Here is a 12,757-nt window from a genome sequence, read left to right as displayed (position 1 = left end):
CATTAGGATTCAAAGAAGCTTTAAAGTTAGTTGCAGCAAAGGTCCTATCATTAAACATATACTTGGTGGAAATGAGCTTTGAGACATAATCAGTATTGGCCATTTTGAAAATTATGGTTTTCAAAGAGAAATTTAATTTCAAAAAATTTGCAGAGAGAGAATGGAAGAAGATGAACAATTGTGTGTATTGTGTATATTGTTAATGTGAATAGTTTTGTAAGAAACTGATAGACATCTAATTACACATGAACATAATTTACACATGCCAAGAATCAATTGGATGGCATTATTAGTGGACCAGATAATGTGTTAAAATAATTAATGTTGCACGGCTTTTAAGGAACAGGTGTGTGTTACTGCGCCTATAAACTAGCAATTATATCAACATATTATTCGAATTACAAACAACTTTCATATTAAGAACAAAAATTACTCTCAATTTAACTGAATTAACTCAAGTAGAAATTAAGAAATTTTTTTTTACAAAATCATAAAATACTCACAGTTAGTATTTTAGCTTATTGGGATTTAATTACCTCATCTGGATTCACCTTATGAGGATTTGACATACCTTGTCAGGATTTGATTGCTAATGTCAGGATTTGACTCACCTTTTCAGGACATGGTGTGTCAGGATTTGACTAGTACACTCAAGATCTGACTGATCATTTTTTCTCATAGATGATCATTCCAAGTTCATGTATAAGCTTTGCAAAGGTTGCTTCTGGTAATGACTTGGTGAAGATGTCAGCTACATGTTAATCAGTTGGAACAAAATGAAGCTCAATTGTTCCTTCCATGACATGTTCCCTGATAAAATGGTATATGGTATTGACATGTTTTGTGAGAGAATGTTGAACTGGATTTCCTGTCATAGCTATTTCACTTTGATTGTCACAGTAGATAGGGACTTTGAGTAAGACAATCCATAGTCCAAAAGCCGATTCCTCGTCCAAAAAGTATAAGCACAGTAGCTGCCTGTAACAATATATTCAGCTTCAGCTGTAGAAGTAGAGATTGATTTCTGTTTCTTGCTTGGCCATGTAACAAGTCTTCCACCCAAATATTGACAGCCACCTGAGATACTCTTTCTGTCAATTTTGCATCCTGCAAAATCAACATATGAATAGCCTATCAGACTAAAATCTGATTCTCTTGTATACCAAAAACCAAGATATTGAGTCCCCTTTAAGTATCTCAGTATTCTTTTCATAGCAACCAATTGAGGTTCTCTAGGCTTGGCCTGAAAAATTACACACAAATAAGTTGCATACATAATATCTAGTCTACTTGCAGTTAGATACAATAATGAGCTAATCATAACTCTATAAGAAGTGATGCCAACCTCATTACCTTGATCATGATCCAACTTAGTAGCAATGGCCATTAGAGTTGTAGTTGTTGTACTTTCCCATATATTGAATCTAGTCAATAGATTTTTTGTATAATTAGACTGATTAATGAAAATACCCTCATCTTGTAGTCCAAGAAAGTAGCTCAGTTTTCCCATCATACTCATTTGATACCTAGACTTCATAAGATTAATAAATTTCTTGCACAACTTGTTATTAGTAGACCCAAAAATTATGTCATCAACATAAATTTGCACCAAAAGCAAGTCTTTACCCTTATTAATGAAACATGATTTTGTCAATTGTACCTCTTTTGAAATCATTTTCAATCAGAAATTTGGCAAGTGTTTCATACTAGGCCCTGGGTGCTTGTTTGATTCTAGATAAAGCTTTATCAAGTCTATACACATGGTTTGGAAATCTTGGATTAATGAAACCAAGCGGTTGCTCAACATATACCTCTTCTTATAATTCTCCATTCATAAAAGCACTTTTTACATCCATCTAAAAGACTTTGAATTTCTTATGTGCAACATATGCTAAGAAAAACTTGATTGCTTCAAGTCTTGCCACTAGAGCAAAGGTTTCATCATAGTCAATGCCCTCTTGTTGTAAATAACCATTTGCAACAAGTCTAGGTTTGTTTCCGATTATAGTTCCATATAAATCTGTCTTGTTCCAGAAAACCCACTTTGTGCCAACTACTGATTTATGCTTTAGCCTTGGAACAAGTTTCCAAACTTCATTCCTTTCAAATTCATTTAATTCTTCCTGCATTGCTTAAATCCAATCAGCATCTTTGACTGCATCCTCTAATTTCTTTGGATCCATAGAAAGAAAATTATTATTAAGGCATTCATGCTCATTTGCACTCCTTGTCTAAACACCAGCATCAGGATTTCCAATGATAAGATCTGGAGTGTGATCTTTTATCCATTTTACAACTTTTGGAAGTTCAGTCCCATTTCCCGATGCTCTCCATGAATTGGATGTATCATTTTCATGTGAAGCTCCCCTCGATCAATCTATCATTTCCCGACTGAGTATAGCTTCCAGCTGTGGATTGTTCACCAAATTGATCTTGATGTTCAGTTGAATGATCTCCTCCTGATGAACTATCATTTGTTGAACTAGAAAAATTGCCAGTTGATCCAGTATTTCTTGATTCATCAGTATCTTCGGGATTTGATTTATTGGTGTTATTACTGTCAGGTCCTGATGTGTTCATCCAGTACTTGTTTGAGTTTGAGGTGAACAGTGCTTTTTCAGTTGACTTAGGACATTCTGTAGCAAGATGTCCCCTTTCATTGCAATTATAACAAGTCACCTTGGTCTTGTCAATCTTCCTTCCTTTTATATAATGACCATCATTCTTTTTGAATTTCCATTTGCCATCACCAGAGTACTTCTTATTAAAGCCATCATTTCTCTGTGACTTTCCAAACCTCATCCTCCTAAAGCCTTTCACCAATATTACAACCATTTTAACAACTTGAGGATCATCCAGTGTAATCTCAGAATCCTAATCAGTATTTGTGTCAGGATATGATAATTCATCAGTATCTGACTCCTCAACTATATTCTTTCTTTTTTAACTCTCACTAACCCTTTCCTTGCCTTTGTCAGTTTCAACATTAGAGAAACGACTTTCATTTTTTGACCTTTCATGTTCTTTCTTTGTTAAATATCCAAATCATGGGTTTTCAGCATCCCATAGACTTCATCCAGTGGTAGTAAATCAAGATCATATACGTGCCTGATTATGGATGCCCGTGTATCCCATTCTTCAGCAAGAGCTCTCAGAAACTTGGTGTTTGGGTCCTTCTTGTCATACTCTTTTCCATCCAATGACAAATCACTCCACAGTATCAGGAATCTGTCACAGATTTCAGTTATGGTTTCATCAGGCTTAGTATCAAACTGTTCATACTCTTGCACAAGAACAACCCTTCTATTGTTTTTGATTTCCAATGTTCCTTGACATTGTTTTTCCAAAGCATCCCATGTAATATCCGGGATATCGCGTGTAATTATTTTTATCAATAAATGATTATTAGTAATTATTATGTGAATTTTGGTGAATTATTTGATGACTGATAATGATATTTAGATGTGGATATGTGATAAAATGAGAGTATGTTAATTTTATTATGTCCAAAATAAAGTATAGATAATTACGGTATTTTTCTGGCAATTTTTAGGTTGTTATATGATTTTATACTGATTTATAGATTTAATAATTATTTTTTGTATAATTACAAAACTATCTTATAAAATAGGGAATCGTCCAACTTCAACCATTTTTGCATTTTTACAATCCAAAACTCCTCGAAAAACTCCTTCCTAACCTAATATGATTATTCTGAACATTTTCCGTGTTTTGACTTTTTCAATCCGGAGTACAGTTTGACCCGTACGAGTCCCGACGTAAAATTTTCTATACGATAATCATTTTACTAAATCAATAAAACCCATATTATCGAAAGACGAGATATTATTACATTATCTTCGTATAAAGTATTTTATAAGAAGTCCGGTTTTGATAATTATCCAATACGGGTATCAGATCAGATCGTTTTTGCAGTTACTTAGCGGCTAAGTAACTTATTTTTCGATCCAATACGATCCAATGGGTATTAATATTGTATAAATATAAATAGCCTTTTACTTACTTCATTTTATTCATATAATCATAATCGAACAGATAAAATCGATAAATTACAGAGAAAAACTCGTTAAATCGTCGCGTCTTTGATAATCAAATCGAAAAATGAAAGCGTTATCGAACTCGGAATCAAGCGTGCCATATACTGAATCGAAGCTCTTGAAAAGTTCTATCAAAATAAATCATCCATTTCAGTGCATATATCAAGGTTATTTTCTTCATTTGTTGTTTTAATTTGAATTAATTAAAGATTAATATATGAAAATTTAATTTTGATGTAGTTGATATGATTTGATGATTTTATCCTTGTCATTTGGGTATATTATATGATGAAATTGGAGTTCAATAACATGTAGAAAAGTTGGTTTGATTTTAGGGTTTGAATGTTCTTGGTGGTTTTGAATAAACTCACCAGAAAACTCATGTTTTGGACCGGATTTTTGATCCGTTAAATCTGGGTGTATATAAATTATATCAATAAATAGATTGTGTCAAGGGGATTCGAATGGGGGTGTTCGTTTTAATGGGGGATGCCAGAATGAACCACCGGAATCTGGGGAAGCTCGCCGGTGGCGAAGCTTCAACCCCATTTTCCGGCCGTTTGGTTGTCTGTCTGAAGATTTCGAAGCCAGTATCAAGTTCCTGTTAGAGAGGGGAGTATTCAATGATATTCTGGTAACCAAACGACTTCACCAAAAAAGCTTGGCTCGCCGTCAATGGCGTCCGTCCGGTGATGAAGGAAGAAGACTATTAGGCCTCAATGATACTATAGGAGGGGGTTGAATATAGTATCTACAATCAATTCAATTATGAACATAAGTATGTAACTGAAAACAAGTTTATTCAATTTATCAAACTCTGTTACAGTAGGTTTAATCTACTCTCTTAGTGATGTATTATATCAATAAGAGCAGCTAGGGTTATAAAGAATAATATTCTCGTGAATGATAACACATATAGTGTAAACCCTAAGCTGTGTTTATATAGTACACAGTTACAAGATGTCTTCTAATTGATATGGAATATATCTCCTCCTAAAATATATCAATCAGATATTATCTTTTACAAGTCTTCTAGTCGTCCAACTCTTAAAGCATATCTTCCTTTGTTTTAGTCCAGATCCTTTCCTAGAAATCAGTCGCACTTTACTCCTGAAGCATATCCTTCCTTAAGTTCTGATATCACAAGTTCTGATACCTTAAGTTCTGATATCTTCCTATCTTCAGTAAATCCTGATTCCCAGCTAAGTCCTGATATTAAGTTCTAAAACTAAACAAATCAGATTAGTCATGACATCATCAAACATATCTAACAATCTCTCCCAACTTGTATATTATGAAAAATGTACAAGTTATAAATATGATGATGTCAAAAACATTTAAGTACAAATGCAATGTGTGTTCATTTAGACAACTAACTACAACTTACATTCCTTACAGCTTTTACCAATCTTGCGGAATCAATCTTAATCCAAAATGATTCCTGACATAGTTTGATATCAGCTTCTCTTCTGCATTTCTCAGGACCTGAGCTAATTTAGCTTTGACTTGCTTCAGTTCTTCATCTTGACTTCAAATCTGGTAGATGGTAGTCCTAAGTGCTGAAATGTGATTTCTTTCCAATCCATCACCAAGTCTGATAACTATGGGATGTGAAGAGTCTTCATTGTAGCATAGACACTTTCCCTTCAGAATTACTTCTACCTTAGCAGAATTCTTCTTCATTGGAATTTCTCTTCCATCATCTTCAACTATTTTTGGAATAAATTCTTCAACCCTTGATCCAGAGATTCTGGCTTTATCCCTTATGGTCTTTATTATGAAATTTGACCATCTTCTGGTAACCTCAGACTTTATCTCCAAAAGATAATTAATGAATTTAAGTTCTTTAAGAGATTTGTTCAGCACATCTGATTCTGACATTCTGTATGTTCTTCCATCTTCAAGAAATAGAATCAGCTTTTCCTTGTGGTTTTTCCTATCATGAGTATCCATTACCACTTTAGCAGATATAACCTTGTTAAGGTGTTTCTGTGTAACCTCCTCAAGTGGTTTGTCAGTTAATAAAAATGGATCTTTGATAGTTACTTCAACTCCTGTTTTCTTCTTGGTTTGGCTTGATCTTAACCCAGATCTGTCTCTTACTTCACTGGAATTCAATCCAACAGTCAAGAAATCAGATAGCAGTTGACTTTTCGTAGGATCTGATGATTTAACATTTTTCCATAGGAGTTTCTTCTTATCAAAAATTTGCATCTTTTCCAAATCAACTTGAGCTCTGTCAGAGGTTGTTGTCTTGATGAATTTGTCAGGATTTGTTGTAGCTATGTCAGAGGTTGTCTTAGATTATTCTGTCATCCTTTTTCTCTTTAGAGTTTCAACTGTTTCATCTTCAGCAGCAGCATCATCAAAGACTTGAACCATCTTGCACACAGGATCCATCAGAATTTGTGGAATCTTCATCTTCTGTGTCTTTGTTGATTCATCAATCTTTGTTTTCCCTTTTGTTTTGGGATCAATTTTAACTTGTGATCTTGTCTTGAGCTTTGAAGCCTCAGAAGTTGACCTTTCCTTGATCACAATGCCTTTTTCCTTAGGCCTTGGAGGTTTCTTAGCATCAGAAGCTTTAGATTTAGGATTTGTCTTCTCAGCAGCATATCTAGCTTCTTCCTCCTTTAGAGTCTCTAAATCTATTCCAGTATTATGCTTGAGAAACAATCTTTTAGCAATTTCTTCATCAAGAGTCTGAATCTTGGGATCCTTATAGTAGACAGTAGTCTCCCTTCCCTTGAGCTTAAGAGTTTGTAAAAACTTCTGAGAGTCTTCACTTCCAGACTGAATCAGAATATCAAAACTTGATATCATAGTTTGAGCATTCACAGCTTCAGACTTTATATTCTTCTGTGTAGAAGATTTGCTAGAACCAGAAATTAGTTTCTGTGAAGAAACTTTGCTGCTTTGCTTGCCTTGCCATTGACTCTGACCAGAGTTTCCTTGGTCATCTCCTTTATCATCCTTCTTCTTTAGAGCTTGAGTAGTTGGGCATTTGTATTTAACTATCTTCTCCCCCTTTTTGGCATCATTAGGTAAGAGGAGAGAGAGAAGGAGTTCTACTAAAGATTGAATCTCATTAAGCTGAGTTTGCTGCTTTGCTTGATTCTGCAATACTTTATGTAACTGAGTCTGTTGCTGATCTTGACCAGCTGCTATCTTATCAACCTGCTCCCTGAGAGGTTTGATGACTCTTTGTTTGTCAAGAGATTGAGTCATTCCTATATGTGTAGCACTATCTTGAAGTTTGTCAATCTTCTCTTGAGTAGCATAATGAAGACCTTGAAGGGGTCTAATACTTATAGCAGTGACTTTGAGTTGATTCTTGAAATCAAAACTTGTCATCAACTCTTTAGCCTTAGCCACATGTTCTGAAAGAACAGTAGAGATGGGAAGAAATGAAGTATCATTCCACTTTTTGATCCATTCTACTCCTCTAAATGTTTCTTCCCATGAAATAGGAGCAGCTTCCTCTTTAAATTGAAAGAGAGCTTCCTTGCCTTGGTTAACTGGAGCAGAGTCTCCAGAACTTGCCAAATTCTCCTCATCGTCTGACAGAATCAGAGGTTGAGTAGCATAGATAGATTCTGATATTGTTACAGTTGGCTCCAAGTTTTGCTCATTATCATCCAGATTCATAATTAGTGTAGAAGGATCTTCAGCATTTAGTATTGGAGAAACGGGTGGAGTTGACTCTGTTGCTGGTGGTGCTTCCAGATACAAATCAGTTGGAATATTCAACCTGTGAAAGTCAATTTCAGGACTTAATTCTGAATCTTCAACTGGGACAGTTTCTTTGAATGGAGAGATAGGAGGTATGATCACTGTGTCTTGAACAGTGTCTTCAGGTTGACGTGGAGGTGGAATAGATTCTTCTGCAGGAGCTTTCAAAGCTTCAATGACTGTAGGTTCTGATGAGATCATAGATTCCTGATCTCCTTCCTCAACATTTGCAGCATCCTCAAATTGAACTTGTGCAATATGCACACCTGCTCTCATCTTCTTCAATTTTGACTTTGGTTTTGAAAGTGTTGCTTAAGCAGCATCAGAACTTGAAGGTCTTTTCCTTTTCAAAATCCCAGAACCCTCAGCTTCATTCTATTTCTGAGGAGTTATCTCTTCAGCTTCTAATGTCACAGGTGCTGATGCAGGAACCCAGACTTGTTCTTCCTCATCAGATTCATCTCTCAGAATCATCCTTCTTCTTCTCCTTGGTGGAGATTTAGGCACATAGATAGTTCTTCTGAATTTGGTCCTAGAGGATGTGTCAGATTTTACAACTGGCACCTTTTGAGAAGTACCAGAGGTTGGTTTGGTTTTGGAATTGAGAGGTGAGGTTCTGATAGTAGGTGCTGATGGTTGTGGTTGAGAGGATTGTGCGGGTTGATAGTAGGTTCTGATAGTAGGTTGTGGTTGAGTATTGGAAGGCTGGGTTGGTGGAGGTTGAGAAGTAGTAGGCTGTGTAGACGCAACATCAGGATATATGGTTGTGTATGTGTGAGAATTAGAATTTACTAAGAATTGTTTGACATATTTGGGAATTTAGAGGGGTCTTAGTATATTCTTCTTATTATCAGCAAATAATAAGTCTGTGAAAGCCCTTTTGTGAAGTTTAAAGGGTTCAATTAACTCACTAAAGGCTTGGAGCTTATCAGAACAACAAAAACTGTAAATAAACTGACAAACCCTAGCAAAATAAACAGCATTTGGGTCCTCTTTCATACTATCCCCAATAAAACCCGAAATAGAAGTAGCATAATCAAAATGAGTTTGATTAAGAAGTGCATACCCTATTTGCTGACTCAGAATTGGAATAGCATCAAAATTTGAGCATTTATTAGCAAAGGCTCTGGTGATGCAATTGAAAAAGAAGCTCCACTCCCTTCTGATGTAGGACCTCTTTAGTTGTCCCAACTTGGACAGACTTTTCTCATAGCAAAGATTGGCCATCATGCTCTGTAGAAGTGGATCCCCAATATGAGCATTGAAAGTACAATTTTATGGCAAATGTAGAGCTTGTCGAACAGTAGACAGGGTAACCAGGTGCTCATCTTCCCCAGTTGTGAAAATGATGCTTGGAGACCCATCTTCTCCACCATTATCATAGACTCCAGACCTCCAAAACTCCAGTATTTGTGATCCTGGGAGTGCTTGTGGTTGGGTCAAAGCATACCCAATCTCACTGCGAGCAAGAAAGTCTTGAATGAAGTGAAGATCTGACGGAGCCTCGTCCTTGTTGAGAATAGCCAAATAGTTGTTGGGGATGAACTTAGCTCCATTAATGTAACACCCCCAAATCCGGGGTCGGGGATTCGGGTTGTCACGAGTTCCATTTCCCTTATCAATACTTAATCTTAATAGTCAACCAACTACTGCGTACTGTGACCCCACAATATACACACAAACCACAAGTTATAGTCTCAGAGATGAATACCAAAAATAACACAAGTCATTTTATTCCACAATTATAAACCATTTCACCATAAAAAGGGTTTCTGAATAATTTACATATTCTTTGCCATTATTACAATTCATAAATATACATAAGTCTAGCACAACAAAAGTTGAAAGCCTAGCCTACTGGTAGCTCCTACCTCAGCTACAACGGCATCAACGCCTACAGGAAACTGCGGAACGTTTCCTAACCGCTCACGAATTGGGAGCTTGATCCTGTTCATCTTGTCTATCTGTTGTTGTGTGATGAAAGAAGAAAGCAAGGGTGAGCAACAAGCCCACCAAAATAATATGTGTAATGATTTACAATATGTGAGCATCCTTATAGTACTCATGAAAGTCTTGGTCAAAAAGAAATGAACCAAGTTTGTTATCTTAACCCGACCAAGTCGCAAAATATTCAGTATATATATATACTTTTCACAATCTTTGAAATCCTCTGACATGTATAATATACACTGAGTTCCAGTTTATAACTGTATAAAAATATCGTTGCAAGGTGATCTCATATATCTAACCTCGTCTCAACGTTTTTCTGAAAATCTTTGACATGCATAAGATAATCATTTACTAGATATAAGTTTAAAAGATGAAGTTACAAGATACTCCAATATACTTATATTTTTTCCAAATACTACTTGAACTACCACTGTTTAAAGTATAATAGGTTTTAAAAGTTCATCCCATAGATGAGACCACAAGTTAAGACTTGAATAGATTCAATCTTTGAAATATTATTGAATGAAGTGAAGTTACGAGATACTTTATTTAGTCCCGATATATATATCCACATATATATCTCTTATACATTTACTGGAAACCTCTGTTATGAAAAGTATGAACAGAGTTTGTAATATCCAATGAATTTTGGAAAGAAAAGATTTTTGGCATAAACCCGATATCTTGCTGATCAGGCAAAGATACCAATAAGTAACCTTTTCTACTAGTAGATGGATGAATTCCCCACTGGTCATCACCCTGGCCGCAATAGGACCTTATGCTGGACTGCCACTCAGCCACTTACGCATTTGATGGACTCCCACTGAGCCACTTACACTTTCATGGATGCCCATTGAGCCCATGTTGCTTATGCCGACTCAAGAGATGGACTTATTTCCCGAACGTTGGGTAAGTAATCAATTCATTTATCAAATCAGCAACCTCGTTGCGAATATAAAATACACCACAGAGTCGGATCCCTCAGAATTTGAGCGAGTATTTAAATCCCTTTTTAAAGGAAGATCTTAAATATAAAAATGAGTTGTGGGATCCGCTCTAACCTTTAAAATCATTTTGAAGACTCGAAAATATTTTTAAGAATGTTTGGAGTAATGCTGATTTAATGAAATAAATCAGTCCCGATATATTAGAAAATATCTAAATATTATCATTTAAATAATATTCCCATAAAGGATATTCTCTATAAAAATAATTGAAGTAGAAGTTTTAAAACTCATACTTGAAATGAATAATAAATAACCAAAGATATACTTATACGAAAGCACGGTCTTTATTTGAATAATCGAAAATAAGTTTGATTATCGAAACATTATTCTTTAATAAAATAAAGAATATTATTTAATAAAATAAGCGGAGTCATAAGTCCTCGAATGAATATTCAAAAATAATATTCATTTAATAAATTAAGCGGAGTCATAAGTCCTCGAATGAATATTCAAAATAATATTCATTTAATAAAATAAAGTTATCGAATAAATCTTATTCGATTAATAGTTTTGAAAACTATATCTATATATATATAAATATATATATCTATATATATATAAATATATATATATATATATTATACTCAGGAACATCGACTCCCGGTTTAGAAAATGTTCACCTTTGGGTCCCCTATACTAAGGGTATACACAACTACTGCTTATCTCTAGCATAGGTATTATGCAACTTATAAGCATTGAATCAACAATTAGATATCAAGATTATGAAACAACATGCATATAAATATCATATCACATGCTCCAATATATCGCAAGATTTGCTAATAACAACTATGCACTTATCACAAGATAATGCATATATATATATACATCACAATAATAGTATAACGGGTAGAAAACTTGCATGAGTGTTCCCGGATAGACTTAAGCTTAAAATGGGTCCGATAACCTATGAACAACAACATAAGTCGGAGTAAACCCCGGTCACTTAAGAAACTAGACTTTAACCAATTAGACTCTAATGTTCGCTTATGGTCACTTCTACGCTTAATGAATCACATAAGTCGCTCGAGTACCCTCGGCTCCACCATTTTTAATAAATTAATTATTAAGAATTTCAAGGCGATTCTTTCGCGAGTACCCTAACAACTGCCTAATCCACTTTACAAAATTGTTTCATACCCCAATTAGTCATTTAAGGGCCTTAACCAAGGTTTCAAAGTAAGGCCAGGGGTAAAGGTTCGTTCGCGAAACGCCGTTACTTAAAACGGTCGTTTCTCCTAAACCGTACATCGGATTCAAGCGAACTACATACCAAAATGAAGATTAAGACACGATCTAGCTAAAAATGGAAAAGTTACAGATTGTTCAGTGAGTTATCTGGTCCGAGATTCATGTACAACAGTCTAAGGAAAACGGGCATTATGACGGCTATGTTTACGAGTTTTCCAAGTTTCTCACTACACCAAAACCTCACCAAACAACTCACAATTATTAACACATCAAAACCTCAACTAAATAATACTATACCAGTCCTTATTCTCCAGATTCTTCATCTCAACCAACAACAATCAAGTTCTATTAACTATAACAAGATTCATTTACCAAATCACTCCAAATTCAAATCAAACTACTAATAATCAAAGATCATGCTTCTCATTTAGAAAACCAACCATCAAACTCACTAATAATCAAAGTAAAGGCTAGGGTTTGAAGTTTATACCTTCCTTGGGAGGTGTTAAGTTGCTAGGAAGCCTTAGGGAGCCTCCTACAAGCTTGATCTTGCCAAAGAAATCAAGAACACAAAGTTAGGCTTTGAAGTTTCTAAAAGTCCGATTGAAAGAACTATAAAAATGAGGGTCTTACCGTGCTTATTTGGACGAGACTTGTGAACAAGAGTTGTAGGCCATCTCAATACCTTTCCAACGAGCTATAGAACACAACATTTGAGTGAGTATTGAAGGAGATATGGCAGTTTGAAGTTGCTGGGTTTGTTTTGGCCGAGAGCTTTGTTCTTGGAAGCAAAAGTCAACTCTCCTTCTTTTTGTTTTA

Source organism: Apium graveolens, chromosome 11 (genome assembly GCF_009905375.1).
Source record: "Apium graveolens cultivar Ventura chromosome 11, ASM990537v1, whole genome shotgun sequence".
In the NCBI taxonomy this organism is placed as follows: domain Eukaryota; kingdom Viridiplantae; phylum Streptophyta; class Magnoliopsida; order Apiales; family Apiaceae; genus Apium; species Apium graveolens.
Note: the sequence above shows the minus strand (reverse complement) of the source record.